General features: G+C 32.5%; 2 long non-coding RNA genes across 2 annotated transcripts; both read left to right on the forward strand.

The window, feature by feature from the left end:
- Positions 1 to 8,878: 8,878 nt before the first annotated feature.
- Positions 8,879 to 12,911, forward strand: LOC127859862 (uncharacterized). The gene is made up of 3 exons (XR_008039498.1): positions 8,879 to 9,067; positions 9,925 to 10,071; positions 12,794 to 12,911. It is a non-coding gene; the product is annotated as an uncharacterized LOC127859862 (long non-coding RNA).
- Positions 12,912 to 13,592: 681 nt separating this feature from the next.
- Positions 13,593 to 15,477, forward strand: LOC127860061 (uncharacterized). Its single transcript, XR_008039589.1, has 3 exons — positions 13,593 to 13,669; positions 14,330 to 14,476; positions 15,229 to 15,477. It is a non-coding gene; the product is annotated as an uncharacterized LOC127860061 (long non-coding RNA).
- Positions 15,478 to 23,047: the final 7,570 nt, after the last annotated feature.

Consider the following 23,047-nt stretch of genomic DNA (forward strand, 5'->3'; position numbering starts at 1 on the left):
AGAGAGCGCAGCAAGCGCAAGTGATTTCTCCCTCCATTTACTTACTCGAAGCATGCAGTCAAAAAGTAAAATTCGTAAAGACAGATTAATGATTAACACTTTAAAATCCTGTAACTTTGTGCACTCAGTCTAAACATTAATTTCTTATCGTTTACCTTATATACGTCAATTTGGTGATGCTTGCTTGTATACATTTTTAATTTATATAAATAAGTAATTTATTACGTTTTCATTCTGCTGTTTTAGTCCGGGTCGACACAATAAGAAATTAAGCAGTTTTAACTGGGAAGGGTGTTAAATAATTGCAAATTCATTCAAAGCCATGCTTTGTGGTAATGATCACGAAAATCTATTAATGTTTTTTTTTTTCAGACAGATTCTTCATTCTCGACCAATTACAAAGCTACATGGCCGCCTCAATTCGTTGTGTTAGAGGTCTGAGATAATGTATATATCAATACATAGTAGATGCAAGTATTGCATTACTTTACATTGTAAAACATTGTTTTGATTTTTTTTATCAAATGACAAATCGCAATCAATATGAAAAAAATGAAGTAACATTATGTATTGTCTATATTGTGGCTCCACTTTATACGTGTCCTATGCACTGTTTAAATGGCTGCCTTCAGTAGCAAAATGCAAAATTACCTATTTTTTCTAATAAATTGAAATTGTAAATGTTTAATTCAATGTCATTTTTACCGAATTATCGCTCATTAATATAGACATAATTACGTTTCATATGTATGTCTAATTGTGTTTATTAATTAACCTCTAAACACAGATAATACATTTCCGTTTAACGTATACTTGTTTTTGTTTTTTCGTCACTTTGTAGGTACATTATTTGATGAGGACTTTAACAAGTTTACATTTGAGCAGGCACACGCAATTTGTCAGAATCATACAAGTGGATCAAATATGCTGTCAGTGACGGACACTAACTTGGAAAAGTTTATTATAAACTCGGATATTATAAATATGACGTTTTGGATCAAACGTGTTGAAGTAGGAACAATTCTAAACTGTAAGTTTATATTTATAAACTATATTTATGTTTCAAAGAGTGTAAGTATGAACAATCTTAGTTCAATATGTGTACATGTAAGCTTCCGTTTATCTCAGTTGGAAGAAAACTGAGCATTTTCTCTTTGGGTCGTTTGCTTTAGTTACAAAAATTAAAGTTTACTAATACAGAAATCGGTAATTGGACGGACTAATTTCGGATGGTGGGTATTATACATGTAGAAAATGAGGAAATTATAAGAGGCTGGCTACACATATTGAAAATAGAAATACAAGGGAAAATAATTGTTATGTTTAATATTTACGGGCCAAAAGCGGATAAAATACGGATTTTTGAACACCTTGGATATACATATCCAGCAGTATAATGATCATTCACTAATCCTAGGTGGGGATTGTAACACTGTTGTTAACTATAATTTAGATAAAGTGAACGGTCAATCCGATACAATTAAAAAATGTAACAAAAAAAATAAACAATATAAAACAATGATATATTTGATATATGGCATTTAAAAATCCACATAAAAAGTATACACATGGCATTCAAACACTCAACCGCCTATATTTTGTCGCTTAGATTATTTTTTTATATCTCAGGACATTATAAATTGTTTCTTAGATTGCAACATTTCCACAGTGTTCAAATCGGACCAGTAAATAATATCAATTAAATTAAATCTACATTTATATTGCAGAGGTCCGAGGTATTTTAAAATAAATAATTCATATTTATTGGAACAAGAATATCAAAGTTTTATCCGTGCGTCTGTATCGGAAATCGCAGATATCAATAAATAGAAGGAAAAGTGAACAGGAAGAAACACTTATATATATATATATATATATATATATATATATATATATATATATATATATATATATATATATATCTCTATATTCTATATATATATATATCTATATATATCTATATATATATATATATATAGAAGATATCTAAGTTAAGAGAGAGATAGAGAAGGAGAGAGTCGAGATAGAGGCGCGGACGGATCTCTACTCTCTAGAGCGCCCGCGCTCTCGAGAGTCTCCTCCTCTCTCTCCTCTCCTCGTCTCTATCGCTCGATCTGACGGCAGAGAGAGAGAGAGAGAGAGAGAGAGATTTCAATATTGTGCAATAGCAAATAGCAATGATTTAGATAAATGCAAACACTTGATCGACTCAAAAAGTGAACGAAATATTCTAATTGAAAATAATATAAAAATAATTATGCTAGGAGGTAAGGCACAGTGGATTGAAGGCTCCGAAAAAAACACTAAACATTTTGCAAATCTGGAAAAAGCGAGCAGAAGCCAAAAGTATGCAACAACTAAAAACTAATAAAAGCATAATCCAAGACCAAAATACATACTAAATCAAACAGCAAACTTTTATAAAAATAAGTTATCAAAAATACTCCAATATAGATAAAACAATGTTGAACGTTTTTTTTACTATCATATGCAATAAAATGAGTCCAGAACAAACGCAAAATAAACAAAGTATATATCAGAGCATGCATGCGCTATAGCATTTTAAGACATGTACAACAATGAAAGTCATGGATCTGATGGTATCTCTGCAAAATTTTATAACATATTTTGGACAGTTATTAAGTAATATGTTTTCAACCCTCTAAGTTACTCTTTACACACAAATAACCTTACAGAATTAAAAAAATAAATCATAATTACTTTACTCCCCGAGACCGGAAAAGACCACCTTTTGATTGATAACTGGAGACCTGTCACACGTTTAAATGTTGATTACAGCTTAGCTACACACGTCATTTCCAATGGCACAAAACCTTTCTTAAATCATATACTCAGTACAAACCAAACCGGATTTATCAAAGGGAGGTACATTCGCGAAAATGTAATACTTTTACAAGAAATTATTGAATTGATTAATGGATGCAATTAACGAAAGCGGTCTAACATTTTTTTCTGATTTTAATAAAGCCTTCGAGAGTCTTGATCATGAATTTATGTTTACATTTCTGCGCAATTTCGGTTTTAATGAACACACTTTACAGTGGGTTATTATATTCTATAAAGATGTTACAAATAATGGGCATTTTTCGGAGTTTTTCTGTATAAAAAGAGAGACAAGGTCAGACAATGATATCCTTTATCGCCTTACCTTTTTATTGTTTGCATTGAATTGATGTCGATGTATCGAGGCATATAACTTAACACAGAAGTAAAAGGAATACACATAAATTATGTTAAACTAAAACAGACAATTGTTGCTGATGACGCCTCTTTCATACTAGACGGTTCTCGTATATCGATTGAAACATTAGTACATATCATAGAAGAATTTGCAGCAATATACGGACTAACATTAATCAGACAAAAATATAGAATCCTTAAAATAGGAGCCCTAAAAATAACCAAATCGAGTTTTGCTAACATAAACAATTCATCTGGAACTCTAACCATGGCTCAACTTTAGGGACAGAATTTAGCAACGAACCATCAGAAATAATGTCATTATTTATTCCTGAAAAAAATAATGCTTTTGAAACTTATTGAGTAAATTGAAACGGTGGAAACTATCGTTAATTGGTAAATTTACAATTTTAATTTTGTGTGCAATACCCAAGCTTGTATATCCATTAACAGTTTTACCAAATCCATTAGGAGAAATCATTTCAAAAATAAATACGCTGTGTTTTAAATTTCTGTGGGATGAAAAACATGATGACATTTCCAGTAAGCGGATTTTACAAAAATATGCCGATGGTGGTTTAAAAATTTTAGATATTGACATATTCTTAACACCCCTCAAAGCCAATTGGGTGAAAAGATTTATAATTCAATCAGACTCACAAATGATTAAAATTTATATCAATATGCTAAATAACTATGGCGGGATGTAAATTTTCTAATCAAATACCAGGACAACGATGTAAGAGACCTAAACATAAAATCTTAGTTATTAAAAAAACATCCTGTGTGGATGGCTTAGTGTTTCATTGCAAAAATATTAAACACAAATACAAAAGCAAATTATTTGGAATTATATTTTAATAAAAACGAAAATAAAACGTTTTTATTAAACATGGCTAGAAAAGTTATTCAATATATTGAATATATATATGATTTAAGGAAAAGATTATGTTGCAGTTTCCAATATATAATAAATCTGTATGAAATAGATTAAGCAGCCTTTATAAAATACCACTTAATTGTCAAAAGCATATCTGTCGATTGAAAAAAATAAACGCAAATAAAACGATATAATTTATACCATCCCGCAATACATGCTTAACAAAATAACAGAACATGCAAAAGCTTACAAACTAGTTTATAAATAGCGTATACTAAAACTCACCCCCGAAGAGTTCAAACAATTTGACAAATGGAAAGACATGCTAAATAATCCAGACACTCACCAAAGAAGTATCTTCAGTCAATCAGTCCATGGAAATATTGACACCAAACTTAGAAACTTTCTGTTTAAATATATCATCCACATTTTACCAAAAAATAGTTACCTACATAAATGTCATCTCGTTCCCTAAACATTATGCGATTTTTGTTATATGCACTCAGAAACGAATATTCACGTATTCTGGGTTTGTCATTTCATCCAAAAGTAATGAATGGACATCAAACACTTTATTCACAACAAATTAGAAAGGTTAGAAAACATTGAATAAAATTTTGCAATTATATCATTCTTCAATTTGACCATTTTTTACTCCAAAAATGCACATGTTTTAAACTCCTTAATATTATTGGCTAAATGCTTTATCTTTAAATGCAAACAAGAAAAACCAACACAGCGAATAGATGCTTTTTCTCTTTTTTAAATAATATAATTAAAGTCGATGACTTAATAGCGTCAACACAAAATAAATACAATACATTTTATACTCACTGGACGCTTTTTATTCTCAATTAGTTTACAGACCCTAAATAAACCGTTTAATATACTTTGTAACACATGTAAGCCTACCTTAAAGCAACATACACTTTTATTTTCCTTATTTTTGTTTGTTGTGTTTCTATCCCTATATTTATGTACTTTTGTAATTATATTCCATGTTGGTGAACTTTTAAACATATTTATTCACACCAACCATAGTCTTCATAGATGCTTTGTACACGAATTGTATTTAAACAAAAGTGAAACAAATATTCTAAATATTATGTTTTTCATACATTATATGTCCTGCAAAATATATTATGTTATAAATATATTACGATCGAAATAAAAAAATGGAATAACAAAAAAGAAGTGAAAACAATACATACCTGTTTTAAACTGGTTTTGATTTGATTTAATTGCATGTTTGGGATTTTAAAGTGAGTGGTAAGTTAGAAGAACTGAATTTTATCGTTTTATTATTTTACGATGTTTGTATATATTTATTTGCCTATTACCAAATTTTTGAGAATATAAATCTGCTTTTCATATTGAGCTTATTTTAGGATCTGATTGGCAATATTGAGGCTACTGTTTACGGAACATAATGTTTCCGGGAATTAAGTATCGTATACAATACAAAAACTTTAAAAGTTACACTAAACGTGCGTATATTACGTCAAAAATACGTCATTAGCTTTTCATACACTTTACCTTTTTTAAGTGATATTCAAAATGTCGATATTTATATTAGAATGAATAGACAATTGAAGTAAATGCCGAATTTGAGCCGCCTAAGTTGAATCCATGTTATTGATTTGTCTTATTTGTATAGGCTTATGTTTATGCATCGAACATATTGATTCATGTTCTCTTTCATTATCAAGTCCGATATTGAAAGAATCTACGTCATCCATTTAGAAAATAGCAAATACCACACAAATGTTTCAAACCCGTCAACACACTAGTTGGTTTGATATAAATGCATGAAATATCATTGTTGGTCCGTTATACGTAAGTTTGTTATTTCCGTATATTTTTTAAAGCCAGTTTTAATCATCTCATCGTTGCCTGTAGTCAAATTTGGGACATAGACCGCCAACCAGCTTCCACCAGGCGTCTCGGTTCTGGGCGAGTAACTCGATCTTCCCCCATGTTTGGCCCATGTGATTATCATCTGAATTCAGGTCCCGGCGCAAGGTGTTTTTAGGCCACCCTCTCTTCCTTTTTCCATGGGGGTTCCATGTAAGAGATCGCCTCGTCGAATTGGATTCAGGCTTGCGAAGGGTGTGGCCTATCCATCGCCAACGTCTCTGTAGGATGTCGTCTTCAACTGGCTGCTGCTTTGTTCTTCTCCGTATTTATTCGTTGTCTGACCAGCGGATCTTGAGGATCTTCCTGAGGCAGGTGTTGATGAAGACCTTGTTTCATTTATGGTGTTGACAGTGGTTATCCGGGTCTCTGTTCCATAGAGGAGAAATGGCTTCACGATGGTATTGAAGAGCCTAATATTGGTGATGATGCCGATTTCGCTGGATCACCAGATGTTCTTAAGGTGCTGGAAGGCTGCTCATGCTTCACCGATGCGGGTTCTGACATCTTCATCCGTTCATCCCTGGTTGTCCTGAATGCTGCCGAGATAGGTAAAGCTGTCCACCTCCTCCAGCGCCACGCCTTGGACTGTGATGGGTGTATTGTTGGATGCGGGTCCTGAACATCTTGCTATTCTCTCTGTTGATTGTGAGGCCAAGTTTAGCTGAGTTTCCCGCTACCATGCTTGTTGGGTGTGGGAGAGAAGAGCCAGATCATCGGCAAAGTCGAGGTCTTCCAAATGTTTCCAGAGAGTCCACTGAATTCCATTTCGCTTCTGCTCCGTCGAAGTCTTCATTACCCAGTCTATGGCCAGCAGATAAAGGAAAGGTGAGAGTTAGCAGCTTTGCGTCACTCTGGTTCTCACTTTAACATGACGTCCGTGAGCTCTTTGCCACAAACGATCCTGCAGGTCATTCCTTCATAAGACTTCCTGTTTTAATAAAGTCTTAATACGCTTGTCAACTATTTTAAATCTTCGACTGTTGTTGGAAATACTACCATGAGGTTGACACTTATCAATCAATTCCGCTTCTGAAATTCCCGCCGTTTAATAAAAAGGGCATGAATGTGAAATAACGCCTTGCCGATTTCAAATCGCATTTTTGGAGGGGGGGATTGATCGGAAATAAGGGAAACTACTTCAAGTATATTATTATTCCTCAAATAGGAATAACCTCCCAGAAGTGTAATTCTGAATGCGTGCTGTTTTGTTTTTATCAAGTTTTTATCAAATTAGTGCATATGCATTTGTTCGCTAAGCAATAGAATGTGTATGTTTTCTTTTTTTCTTTTTCTTTTAAATTTTACAATAAGTGTTATCATTTATAATAATCATTCGTCAAACATAAAGAGCACATTTGAAAACATGTGATACATATTTGTATTACATATTTCAAAATTATGTTTGAATCAATTTAGAAAACTTCATTTATGGATTTAGTTTAACACTAGATTTAACCAATTATTTTGATTTTGTACATGTATAAAATGTATATAAACTGTAGCACAATTTAAAGAATAAACTTAAACAACTCAAATAAACTGTTACCAAATGCAAATCAATAGTGAAACGTAATTGTTTCAATCTATAAATGCTATGTTACAATAGATATACGGAGCGCTTATTTCTAATGAGGCATTTGGATAAAATGGTCCTTATTACCTCTAAGACTGTGTGTAGAATTAAGGTCGTGACATACACGTCGAATGCTTGTTCCGTTCTATTTAAACGTCTAAAACACTTTAAAGGAACCGTTCACGTTTTAGTAAATTGACAAAATAAACCAAAAAAAATCAGATTCGCACATTTTCGTTTGTTAAAGTTATGCATTGACCGTTCCAAGGCGGTGACCCCAGCTTTATTCATATTTTGTGTTTATGTTGGTTTGTATTGTGCTGTATTGTGCTGTTCTGTACTGTTTGGGCAATCGGTCACTTGCCTTAAATAAAGGACCAACTAATTGTTTTTAATGAAAATTCAATACTGCTCCAGCAGCTAGAGTTTTACTTCTTTATATTTTATATATGATATCTGTGAGTACACGGTAATACTAAGCGTTTACCACACTCTTAAATATCCATTATATACATATTTTGATGATTTTAAAACATAAAACTTATAAAGAGTTTCAAGCGGGATTTCTGCTTTCGAGAGTTCTGTTGTTGTCGTTATCTTATGTGACACTACAAGGATTGCTTACATAAAGTATAAAATGCAACACTCACTGTATTAGCACTGAAGACCGAGTGGTTTAAATATAAGACTTAAATTCCAATGGTAAGTGATTTGAGCTCAGTTGAGGATCAAATTTTCGTTTTTCTACGTAGAGCTATTTAGTTCCAATGTTTACATATATAAATGTTAAGCGTTAAATTACAAACTTCAATTGAGCTATATTGTTTCTTTTGTTCGTTTGTTTGCTAGCGGAAGACCTCATAGTGCATTGTTTTGTGTTCAAACGTTTACATTTATCAATTTAAAGCGTTAAATAACAGACTTCAATACATGACACAATCTGTGAAAAGGTCCCTTTAAGCTATATTGCTTTTGTTTTGCTAGCGGAAGACCACATAAAATATAGCCATTATATGCATCATCCGACGATTTAAAAACGTGAACATTATAAAGCGTTACAAACGCCAAACAATTGCATCATTTGGAGAGTTCTGATGGTGTCGTTATATTTTGTAACAATACGAGGATTGCTTATATAAAGTATAAAATACACCACTCACTGTATGGGCACGTGTGACCGAATGGTTTAAATATTAAACTTTTATTTCAAGGGTTTGTGGTTTGAGCCCTGTTGAGGATTACTTTTTTATTTTTTTTTATTTTCTTGTTTTAATTACTATTTAGTTCCAATGTTTACATTTATCAATTTAAAGCAATAAATGACAAACTTCAATACATGACAAAATCTGTGAAAAAGACCCTTTAAGCTATATTGTTTATATTATTCCTTTGTTTGTTAGCGGAAGACCTCATAGTGCATTGTTTTGTGCTCAACCATCATGGCGAGTTACGAAAAGACAACTGTAGCAAATCCTATTCGTCCGTTTGCGTAAACGGTAAGTAGAAATAACTCATTACGTTCGATTAAACGTTGTTTGTAGAATGAACTACAACGATTTTGAGTTCAGATAAATAGGAATTACAGTTTAATCGCGTTTGTGAATGGAAACTATTTAAATGACTATAAACCCAAAGAAGGTTATAACTTGTGCAATAATTATTTCAAAGATGCTATTGTTGGTTTTAATAATGATGATTATGGCGTTAATCCTTCTGCTTCTGTTTTATTTCTGCTCTTGCTGCTTATGATTTTGCTGACAATGAAGATGAATAATGAAAATAAGATGATAAGATGACAATCATGTTGTTGTTTATGTTGGTTTGTTGACGAAGATGTTACTTGTGGTGGTGTTGACGTTTACGAAGATTACTTTAACATTTAATTTCGATGTATTGTAATTTTAGTCAACAAATAACAATTCAAAACGTATTGCAAAAAACTTGCCATTCATAAGAAATTCAATGTTTTGTTTATTCATATGAAAAAAAAAACTGTTACTTTTGGTGGTGTTGACGAAGATTATGTCAACATTACATTTCGATTTATTGTAGTTTTAGTCAACTCAACAACACTTTGCAGTTCTAGAGCGTATCAAATAGTTATTGCCATACATTAGAAATGCAATGTGTTGTTAATTCATATGTCAAAAACCGATACATGAAACAACTAATTCGATAATAACCATATTTAAAGATTGATAAGCATTTCATGTTATGACTATTTTAATGCGGTATTCAGGATCGGGATTTACGTTTCGTTTTTCAATGTGCAATGTAACAACGACAAATTTTTAAATTATTGAGCAAAACAATCAGCGAGAGTGATGTTCAATGTGTTTGTTCACCCTTTCAGCAACTGTTCACGACACTATACAGTACAGCGGGCAAGATTCGAAGGTGCCAAACTACGATCCGACGTCATCGAGCACACCCGTTGACTTAACCACTAGAGCAGCAAACAAATCGTCCGATTTGAACAATGTAACCATCGACCCTACAAGTAAATAGCTCGCCTCGTGCGGATTGAGTAATACATACCCCCTTTCCCACAAACTAACGCCATACCACAATAACACGTTATATAACTAATAAATCAAAGCATGTTAAAACATTTCTCATACAATTAGAACAAAATGCAATTTAGTATATTTTTTATTGGGATTTATTTTGGTCAATTGGTCCAAAGATTTAATTAACATATCATTAAATGCTGTGTCGTGTTCACTGAATTAGCCTATAGATGATATAAGTTTATACATTATGTGAAAAGAAAATGAATAATATCAAGTCCGTCAGTGCATGAATGTATGTGTGCGTTCGTTTATTTATTTCTTCCAACTACTTCTGCTACTTCATCGATAAGCAGATTTAAACGAACCTTCACATAAATGATCCTGTGGTGACCTGCTTTCAAAGTAACTAAAATCGTTCCAATCCACTGCGCATGTATGTCACCGGAGCTAAAAATATATGATTACAATTATGTGAAACCGCAATAATCAGATATTCAATATATAGTGGTTACCAAAGTCGGGTGCCCTCTACAACTTTTGTTGAAGTCCTGCACATGGGATGCATAATGGCCTTTCCCTTAGGGATACCTTATTAACATAGACTTATACAATAAATAACTATACAATAATATCCTCTTAAACCTTAACGTTCTGTGGTTTATATGTGTTTTATCCCATCATCAGACGTGCATTGTCGAAATAAACCACTGTGGAATAAATTTACCTCTATTTCAGCATTGCTGAAATATAGCTGTCACGCGCGGCGAAGAATGTTCATATTACTCGAAATCAACTATAAAGTTATCAGTTTTAGTAAAATCGAATCAGATTCAACAAAACAAACAATTTGATACTAAGATGTAATATATTTTTAACACATAATGCAACTCAAAAAGCAAATAAACATTATTTATAAATATTAAGTGCGCGTACTCGTGACGTCATTATTAACACGTCATACGACACAATGCATGTTTTTTCACGCTAAAGATGCAGTTGTTAAGTGTCTTTTTTCATTATTTCTTTAAAATCGGGGACGTAGAGGTATGATAAACAGAAAAACAGGTTAGTTACTGATCTTTTTGTAATGTATTAGGCTCGACACGATTAAAAAAATGAAACAATGTTTGCTTAAAATATCTTTGGGATTTTCCGTCTAGTTCGATTTTCCTAATCTATTTTTAAAGAAATAATTTACGACTAAGAAAATTGATGGGATAAATTGAATACTAGGTCGGTGCCGAATAAAGCAAAGTTTATCTTGCTCGGCACGAAAATCTGAACCACTTGCCAAGGCTCGTGGTTCAGATTTTCTAAGCCTCGCAAAATAAACTTTGCTTTATTCGGCACCGACCTAGTATTCTCTATATGTAACATGGTCCAGAAATACTCTGAAAATATTGTTCATCGTCATGTAATTTATATAGGCTTATATAGATAATAACCTTTAACATATATCAATGGTCAGGTTTACATAATTTTGATGTGTAGCATCGTCTTATCGTCCCCTACAAAGATAAGTCAAATTGTGGCCCTTGGGTCAAAACTGCTTAGCCTCAGAGTCACAAATTGTATGAAGATACATTTATGTTGTAAGTCGTCTCCTTAAAAGGCCAAGGGGTGTTATATTTGGCGTTTAATATCATACAGTGTTCTTATGCTTAGTGTTTAGCTCATTTGAGCACAAAGTGCTTTTGGGAAGTATTTAGGATACCGTGATACTCGTCGCTCGACAGTTTGTGCGTTAACGCTTGCTTGCGTCCTTGAAATATAGTTCTTGTTCTTAGGTTTCCTCCTCCGAAACCTCTAGCAGATTTTAACAAAACTTAATGTAAATGATCACTTGGTGACTCTCTGCAACCACATAGAACATGGGCTGTATATTTGGTGTGTTTTACGGTATGGTTGTTCAATATTAAGTTTGTTCATATCAATTGTCATTGGATCAAAAATGGACCCGCGTCATGGGCCACATGATTAATATAAATAATAATATAGACTGAAACATTAAAATTTAATTTCTCTTAAACGACAAGAGCCATAGTAATATGTCGATTAATATAGTAGTTCTCTACCAAGTGAGTACATACAATACGTCTGGGGCCAAATCGCCCCACATGGGGCAAAATTGTTTCTTATAGATACAGTAAATACTTCGAAAATCTCATACAAAACACCAGGCCAAGCTATTATCTAAACTCTAGGACTTGGTCTTTAAGAGATTAGGATTTTGAAAGGTATGTTGCTTTACAAGTCTATATTAAAATATTTCACCCTATTATTTGCCGATTATTGTTATAGGTTTAGTTCAAATTATATTGCAAATGAACCCAAACTTTACCATGTGACTCATCGGGCATGGTCAGGTTTTACACCACACGTTGTTTACAGAAAGCAGACATCATACTCCTGAATTACTTTCTATCGAAAAAAACGTTTCTGTCAACCAGAATGTCCAATTTGAACGTATATAATTTATATATGACGTATTTATGGTATTGACATTTAATTAAATTGTTGAAATATATGTAACATAGATATGTACGCTGTCCCAGTGCAAGAGGAATCAAAGGTTTGTCTTTCACAAAATTTTATTCGACGTGTTACATTAAATAACACACACTAACACACACACACACACACACACACACACACATATATATATATATATATATATATATATATTACGTTGAAATATTTATGTTATAGCCGAAGAAGATGCGAAGACCTCGTCTATTGTTACATGGGTTTCAACAACACTTGGCTCATGTTTGGTTATACTGGTCGTTATCATCGCTTGTTTGTGCTTCAAGAGGAAACGAGGTAAGTAACAGTTCGTACTTGTTTATATTCAGATCTTTTACTAAAAATATGTTATAAAACATGCTGCCAAAACATATGAATCCATTAGACAGACTATTGTTTTTTACAAAGATACTTTTTTATAACGACGAATCCTTATAAGTAATATAGATAATTATTTTCAAATTATGTATGTTTTTTTCGTCTTGTAACGAAACACGTTTTTATTCCAAATACAGGGAACAACACTCGAACTACCTTTCAACAGTAAGTATATACGTAGTATACGTTTAATAAATATTTCGATGTTGGTAACATTTAGATTTTTTATTTAAGAGGCCTGACAATACAATGGTTTAATTGAATTGAAAGCAACGTTAGAACTATCAATGTGCAAATCAAACCATATTGTTTCTTCTCAGGAACGAACTTGTACAGCCATCGAATGCAACGCATGGTTAGTTATTTTGTATGTTTTATACTGAATATGTTGTAAACCGTTACGGCCTGCCATAAATAGATAATACAATCACATTATTTGTTTCTCATACTTTGCAGTTATATGCAGTTTATTTGCTTACAAAATCATAAACAAATGTTTTCACAATGTTTTTAAACAAACCGAACGCATAAACACGTATGACGTGTGGTAACCCTTACAAGGCATTCAAAACCATTGTGGTAGATTTTATTCTCTTTGCAGAAGGTCATGACAACGTTCATTATAACGTCATTCCTGACGATATAAGAGAGTGTGAGGCAACATCGTACACCTCACTCCAGGTGTGTTGAGATGCTTTTAGTTGGCTGGCTTTGATATGTAAGGATGTACCTATGTTACAAATACAGTTAAGTCCAGTACTTGTCTTCCTCAATATGTGACATGCAATGTCATATACTGCTGAAATTGACGTTCGACGTAGGGCAGTAGTAAACGCTAACACAGGCCTTACTTTTATTACAAAATTAACATTTAAGTAATGAAATTGATTATAGCAAGCATATTAACCAGGTTTGACCATCACGTCACCTTAGTAATGATCCATGCATTCGTTCGTTATTTAAACCAGTGTTTTATATAATCGCGGTTCTTGACTACAGTATGTTAAACTCGCTGCTTTAACTGTTAAATTAATCAAAATATTACAGTTGATGCATTGTTTTTAAATGAATACCTTAAAAACACTTTTAAACATACAAGAATGCAGGTGTTACCTATTGTAATATTTGCATGACTTGACATCCGTTTTCAGTACAAACGGATTTCAGTGTCAAAGCATAGTCGTAATCATGTTATTTCATGTTGTTGTTTTGTCTTTCATCTATGTTTTGTACAAATAAGTTAATAATTCGCTATGAATAAACGTTGGTTAATACAATATTAATTCTAGTGGTGTCTTTTAGTTTTATTATTCCTTTGATTCTTTTTTTATTATTCAACAGATGACAGCAAATCATATGTACACTGCATTGACCGTTAGGCAAGAGAATAATGAGTACGCAGCTGTCGAAGTTCCGGACAGCGACGGTCAAGGGCAGACACATACCGATTCCGAAGCCGAAGTTTATTATTCTGTTGTTCATTAAGAGGTACACATTTAATCAAGGCTTCGAAAAAGGCTAAGATCTGTTTAGGTTTAAGCTTGAACTATAACAGAATGAGATGTTGAATTGCTCAACACCAAATTAAGCTTATGTTCGAAAATATCAAAACATATTATAAGGTTATTTAATTCAAATAAATAATTTATAAAAACGCGTGCATAGTATTTTAAATACAGTTCAACTTCCATGGAAGTGTTAAGTGTAGTGTGTATGGAACCAGCAGCTCAGATAGCACAGTTGTTTAAGCGCCTCTGTAGCATCCCGGCGGTAAGGAGATAAAAAACGCACAGGAATAGTCAATGTCTAGATATCATTCAATAGCCAAATGACTACCTATTGTGAGCGCTTTAACACTGTGTCTACCTTTCATTTAAGATTTTGTGTTTACATTTTTTTCTATGCGATTTCTTCCTATTCAAAAATTGAATCATTTATATTTAAATTGTAATCAATAATATTTACTCCATCTTTTTTAAATAATTTAATGGTATATACAAGCTATTGTGTGTTAAAGCATATTTTGTATCTTTATTCTTTCCAAACGTTTGTGTAGAACGTAATGACGTGTGTAACATATATTAGGATAGTTAAATTAAGTTGTTTCATCGCATGCAATGATCTTTTTTTTTCGTTTTCAAATATGAACTACTAATGTACTCATAAGTCAGCATAACAAAACCACGTAACATGTTTTCATTGGTAGGTCTGTACCAATATAACTTTGTTTTTCGTGTTAGGTTGGAACGAACTACGCTTGAAATATCCAACTTTCCAGGACTGAATCCATTGCAGCTCACTCCCTACGACAGCGAACCATCCTTTTAAAATTAAAAAAGAGGAACCGGAAATTGATCACATAACGGAAATACGTCACTAAGGTATTGCCTAAATGATACCGCACGTTAATAGTCATGATATGTAGGCTACCTACTCTGACGTCAAACATATACATTGTAACAAAAGTGAACATGAACATAGTGTACTCGAATTTAATTTCGTAACAACGTAAACAAAAAAATATTAAAAATGTTTAAACGCATCGTGCGTAATCACTATGTAAATATGTAAATAATGTAAATTTAAAACACTTATACCGTATAATATTACACTTAAATATTGATATTTAAAATGTAGAGCTTTATAAATCTTCACAATTGTAATTATTGTATATTTGTTGTTGTTATTGTTGTTCTTTTGTATTGTGAATCCCCAACTAAAATTCTCCTGAATTAGTGTACATATTAAACAAATTTAGTACGTGTTGTGTAAATATTAAACATATATTTATATTTCATTTTTCCAACTCTGATTTTGTGTATTGTATTGTACTCGCAATGATTCTCCTAAAACAATTAAAAAAACGTAAAATAGAATAAAACTTATGAAACACGCGTGATACGAAAATGCCATGTTATTTTCTCACTTTACATATAAATTCTCATTTTGTTCACACGAAATATTTATATCCTCAATATTTGTTATATATAACAATTCTTAATCATTATTCGTCTGTAATATAATGTTCATGTTATATGTATATTAAAATCGTGTTTATATATAGCATTTGCCCTGACATAAGATCCATCTTTGATGTTTTCCATAACAAATGAAACGTTCAGAGTTAGTTCATATTATAATTAAGATCATATGAAGATTTGACTAAGATCATGTAGTGCCTAAAAGATTTGAAAAAAATAGGTTTTCGCCATGCATATAAACCTTGGCTTGCATTTAAAACTTTCTTAAAAAAACTACAATAAAGATGGAAATTTAAGACTATTTTACCAATTTGTTTTGTTTCGAAAAACTAGATTGAACGACATTTATTTCAAGTTTTCAGCACCGTTTTTCATGTATTCATAAAACATTGTAAACGAAGAATAGGTAAGGGTTTTGAATTTGTTTAATATTATTAGTGATCATATTATAGAAAAACGCAACGATACATGTATTGTATTACTTCTTCTGTATTTGAAGTTCAGTTAAATTAGTAAACCATCCTAATTGTTGGTTGTTTCTATTATGGTACATTGTAATGCAAGAGCTCGTTTATTCTGTTATTTTTTGTTTGTTAAATACTATTACTTTTGTTTCACCTGCATTTGCAAATTAGATTGTTTTCTATTAATTTTCAAATAATTAACTTCAAACCTTTAAGACCTTAAACGATTATTTGAATACTTTCCGTATTACATGTAGTTGTTCACAGATTCCCACAATGAAATAATGTTATTTATGATAACGAATGAAATGACATGGAGGTCACCGTGGTGTAATGCCTAGTGACCTGGAATTCATGGGTTCGATTCCGACTGTGGAAGCGATTTTTTAAATTTCCCCAAAACCAAGTACTGGTTCTAGACACAGAAAATTGATTTGAGAGGGTGTCAATAAGCCTGAGCCTTTCGATGTAATCGAGCTAAAATAAATAGGTTAAAACTTAATGACATTTCAATATCACAATATATACACAATAAGTGAATTGATTGTATTATTGTTTTATTATTGTTTAATTTGTATTATTGACAACTCTTAATATCATTGAACAGGTATTAATTTTTGTATCCATTGATAAGTTAACAAGAATCATTTTATTCATTGTCTTATAAATCATGTCACAAGGATTGTGTATTTTTAATTTCATTCTTGAAATTGTTGTCTTGATTGCAAATTGTAATTTGCAACACAGTTCTAGTTAAATCCCTATAATATTTTATTTCTCTAATTTCTGGCGAATTTCACTTGCCGAAAGCCAGTAGTTTCATCAACAAATGTTAACATTGACCAACACATGTATAATATAAGAAGTTTGGCAAACTCGGGTTTTTATTTAATTTCAAATACATGTTGTTTGATCTGTATCGCATCTCGGAATTTCGGAAGAATTACTAATAATTTTGTTAAAGTTACGGCATTCCTAAGAATTTTTTGAAGAAAAGTATTATTTCCCCTTAACTCCTTTTAATGCAAGTCCGTCGTCACAGTAACGCTTAAGAGTATTTTTTCCAACACAAATAACACACGATAAAAATTAACAATAACACATGACTTTATATTAAGTAATCTACCACATATGCATTTTTACATCCAACATGCTTATAGAATTACCCAGTTGTCTGTTGTTGTATAATTTAATAAACGTATATCTGCGAAAATGACTATTTAATTTGAGGAATAACATCATTCACATTTTTTTAGATTATTTTGTTTTTTAATGTATTTGCTGTTGTTATTCGTTTCATAGTACTTTTTAGCGCTTTATTGTTAGAATTAAAGTAATATGAAATAAACATGAACCGAAAAAATACTTGTAAATACAAAAATCGGTGGAGGACAAATTTAGTTGTAAACAATAAGTGACGTAGTGAACAGCACACGTGCTATGCTTATCATTGTATCATTGTTCATTGTGGTAGAAAAGTCCATATAATGAGCACATGTTACATTTATATCTTAGTTACATATCAACAACTACTGTTTAGCCATATATGTTAATAACATACTGTATGACAGGCATTCATACAACCTGTAGTTCATTTTTTTTGTTTATAGTTTGAGTTCAGATCTTGGAAAATTGTAGATACATGCGTATGCTTATCTCATGTTAAGTTTTTTCACAAGTTTGTGCTTAAAAAATGAGTTAAAACGTTTTCTTTAAAGCACCTTTTTATCAAGCATGTCAGGTGGCGAATACATGTCAAGAATAACTTCTAGTGGCATTGTTGAATATTTCAACTAATCAAATAATTATATTGACTAATCAAATTAACCCAAAGTGTAATGCGCCATCGCCTCAACTAGCAAAATATGTAATTAAGAAAAATAAATTATCGAACATATTTCAACTTATTCAACCAATGACCTGTAACTTAAAACATGGTGCAGCCGATATACGAAGCAGTCCGCCTCCCGCAGCTGACATATTTGTACCACATGAATTCTTCCCTTATATCCATGTATATTTTCTTAATCTGTGCGTTTTGATCCGAACTAGTAAACATGGTGTTATCTTATCTTTCTCATGGTAAAAATAATACGGACATTAGATATTGTTCTAGGTTTCAGTGTATGTTCTAATTTTTGAATAGTTTTCTTAAACAAAATCAACGTATACAATTATAAAATTATTAGATATTTTCACATGACCATATTAAAAGCTCATCTCATTTGAACAAGTGGCTCAGCTTCATTAAATTGCATTATTCGTTAATACAATTCCATGTATTACGTTACTTGCATCAAAGACCAACTTCTCTATTTGCTTTGATTCCTAAATAACAACAATTATATTTTGTTTGATTCCTAAAAAAACAATAATTTTAATTGGTTTGATTCCTAAAGATCAGCAACTCTATTTGTTTTGATTTCTTATGTTTTGGTCGTCAGTACAATGATACGCAATCACATGTCTCAATCTACACTAAAATATATTCAACGAAATTAAAAATCATTTCTAAAAATAGTGTAATTCATTGAATTTTCATTGAATTTTATTTTTAAAATGTCATTTTTTAACACCACGAGTAGTTTTTGTATGTACATACACTAAAATACATGTGCTTTATTTGCCATGTAGTTTCTATTTGAACCTCCGAATATGTATAGAGAACAGAGAACATTGAGCCGTCTGCATTTTCGTTCAGACATGGAAGAGTTCTATCACAACAACACACTTCTTACTTATACAAACATATTACTAAATTTGAGTGAAATAAAACAATATGATAAACTCAATATAAGGCCTAATATGTTACTGAGTCAACCAACACGTGCGTCCGAAATTATTTGGTGCCAACCCTAAACTATTTTTCTTTTGGTGTTCAAAGTCGAGTTTTTAATCTGTTTTGCACTTAAGGTAATATTCGCAAAATGTACTTGATAGCAGATATTTTAGGAAAAAATATAAGAATTATTTTTGTCATTGAATAACGCTATACAAGTGGAAATAAACTGGTGTCAGCTAGAAAGGCAATACAAAAAAAAATGTTGTTCCCCTACCGCCATACGTTTTGGAGAAGTTAGTTTAAATAGACAATTGTGTTGATCTTTATACTCTTGAAGCATTATGGAGTAACCCAAATCTATTTGCATTAGTGTGTTTCTTTTGTCAGGTATATACATTATCAGTGGAGTCTTAAACTAATTTCACTTGGCTGCGTAACATAGCGACGTTTCAATACGGAATACTTCTAATTTATTTTTCCTCGTTTAACAATTATTTTCTGGTTGCTGACATGAATCACAATTAAGTTGTTTATACCGCTTGAATAGTCTTCATTATTTGTCCATTCCTCGCTTAACATGAATTGTTAGAATATTTTAAAATTAGATTCTCAATCGGTCTACAATTAATCTCTGTGTTATATTAGTATTGCTCCAAAGTTTATTTTCTGGCATTTCCCTATTCGATAAAAAAAAACATGTGGACTTTTGCCATCTGGGGACTGAATTATGTCATAACTCACGACTGTTGAAAACGTTATTTAGTTTGTATAGAAATGAGTTTGGCTGAAAATACAATATAAAGTGGCTGTACCAGTGCAACGATGAATTGCAAGTGCAAAAGATACTGAAATAAATTAGAATCCGATTCAACAAGGGGTATATTTCAGCATCATATTAATGTTAAATACGTATCTAAGTGGTAACGGGTTAAATACATGTACGTATCTAAGTGGTAAAGGGTTAAAAACGTATCTAAGTGGTAAAGGGTTATATACATATCTCAGTGGTTAAGGGTTAAATATGATCTGGGAGAACGACCTCTATGCAGTCCGGACAGGCTTATTATGGACGACACTTTCCGTCTAAACTAGATTAACGTTAAGAAGAGACTTCCTTTAAACAAAACAAAATATCAGTATAAGGTGGACGTGTCGTCCCTGATAATACTAGGCTAATACGGAGTGACACTGTACGCACAAGCTTTAAGAGTGGTTTTCACAGAGTTAGGCTCATATAAAAACAACTTTCTATATCAGCACTTGATTCATTTACTTGAGCAACTCACCTTCAACAGAAAGGGTTTCACATTTGTTCACAAGTGTTCTCAAATTAGTTCCCAATAACAAATATAAATTATGGCCATCAGCTCTTGTAAAGTTGAATTTTAACGAGATATTACTTGGCCTCCATAGTGAATTACAAATGATATTAACTGAAAACTCATATTCCAACATGTAAATGCAAAAGTATGCGCCTCGAAGGACTTTGACAACATTATAATAGCAACGAATACTAACCGACAAGTCATGTTCACACATTAAAAAGGTTAATTCTATATTAGCAATGCCTAGGCCATATTGTAAACGTGTAGGTAAGCACTAAATGAATCTTAAACAAGTATCATTACTGCAGAAATTTAAATCGTTCCACAAATATCCTATTACATTTTATAAATGGAGCACTATTTATTTTACCCGATGCCACATTTACAAATTTCCACATCTTTATGTTTAAATTGAATGTGGGATCATTTGTATAACAAAGTGTATCACCATTTAAGTTCAGAAAAAGACAGGAAGAACTTCTATGGGAACAAAGAGCATATATTCAATAGAAAATACTATGCATACAACATATAAGCGTGTATGTTTGCGCAAACCGTTTGAGTTGAAATTTATATCGATTCGATAACAATTCTAAGTATACGAAACGAGGAAAAACAACATTATAAATCATATATGATGTGTCACCTATGTACAGCTATGTAACCCACAGATGACCGTAAACATTGACAGTACCGCCCTGGTGTGATATTGTCATGGTCGTTTGCTTATTCAACGTGGACACGTCGTATGCATTTTCCATATTTGAATCGCTCTCGCGTCTGGCTAGGACTATTGCCACGTGACTGTAAGTCTTCACCACCGCCACTTGACGTTTGGATTTATCCGTCGCTTTGGAATTTGAAATTGTGTCGCATTCGCTTTCTATAATGGACGACCGAGGCCGTGCCGTTCTAGGACCAGCCGTTATTGCATCCGTTTCGGATTAGCCGTCGGAGAGGGTTAGCCTGCGGTCTTTGTTCGGTTTTCTGTAAGGTACACCCGCAATAATTCTGATTTAATCCTACAGCTAAACGATTTTATAGAATGAAACTCTAGGTGTCATGTAAACTTGTGCTTTACATGACTACCAGTCTTTACAGTGCCACTTAATGTACATAGCGGACTACGTTCTTGATGTTTCACTTCTTATAAATGTCAAAGGAATGTCAAAGGCAGTTAGTACATTAACACGATATTTCAAACCAATTTATCGTACAATAATAATAATAGCCGCAAAATATTAATCAGTTTCTTTTGATGTTTTAACTAAAGGCAAAACGAATCAACAAGCTGTGCGCCTTTTCTTTCTGATATTACGCCACTAGATTGCATTAGTCATTCAGTTCATGAACGCGAGAGTCTCGACATTTTGAAGCGCAGTTACATTAAAATATGACGCATTTGTGTGTTTAAGATACATTATTACAATCAAGTGTAAGAATGTATGGCTAAAATGAAACAGATATATTCAGTACCAAGGCGCGGAAGGGCAACATAAGCTTCGAAATGCGAAAGAAGGTGATACCGTTTGATTCTGCAGCAGAAAATGACGGTGACCACGAACGCCGTTACCACGGTATGTCCCACGCTGATAAGCTCTTTGAGGATTTTCTCTTCCATCACTGGTTTATCTGGAGAAAACACCCACTGAATGCCCATCATTTCAGTTTTGATCTTATGCAATTGCACACAAATACATGTTAGGCCTTTATAAAAGGGGGTATGATTAACCATATTCTGCATTAAATTGGCCATACAAATAAAGCATTGCACAAACACTAAACGGTATGCAAACAAATTACACTGCATTATGTCCTTAGGTTCTGCGGTAATTAGTATGCATCAAAAGTTATTATGAACTGTTTTCTGGTAGATGGGGATGGGTTGAGGGGCGTTGGGTGGGGTTTTACATAACAACATTCTTACTCGGCGATCTAACTACCCTTGACACGACTTTAGTGTCGCTGGTGGAATAGTGCAAATAAGATGATGTGTTTGCTGCGCTAGTGGTTAAATCAACGACACCGTTAGTTTCTGATGTAACTAGTGACGTCACAACCTCGCTGATGATGTCACGGGTGTTGTCGGTGACGTCGGATCGTAATTTGGCACCTACGAATCTTGTCCGCTGGATTGTATAGTGTCGTGAACAGTTGCTGAAAGGGTGAACACACACAGTGGACATCATTATCGCTGATCGTTCTATTCATTAATAAAAAAATGTGTCGTTGTTACATTGCACATTGAACACCAAAACGTGATTCCCGATCCTGAATACCGCATTAAAATAGTCATAACATGAAATGCTTATAAATCTCTAAATATTGTTATTATCAAAGTCTTTGTTTCAGGTATCGGTTTTTAACATATGAATTAACAACATAATATTATTGCCTTTCTAATGTATTGTAATTTCTATTTAATACGCTCTAAAACTGCAAAGTTTTGTTGAGTTGACTAAACATACAATAAATCGAAATGTGATCTTCGTCAATACCACCAAAAG

The sequence above is a fragment of the Dreissena polymorpha genome, chromosome 15 (assembly GCF_020536995.1).
Source record: "Dreissena polymorpha isolate Duluth1 chromosome 15, UMN_Dpol_1.0, whole genome shotgun sequence".
Lineage (NCBI taxonomy): Eukaryota > Metazoa > Mollusca > Bivalvia > Myida > Dreissenidae > Dreissena > Dreissena polymorpha.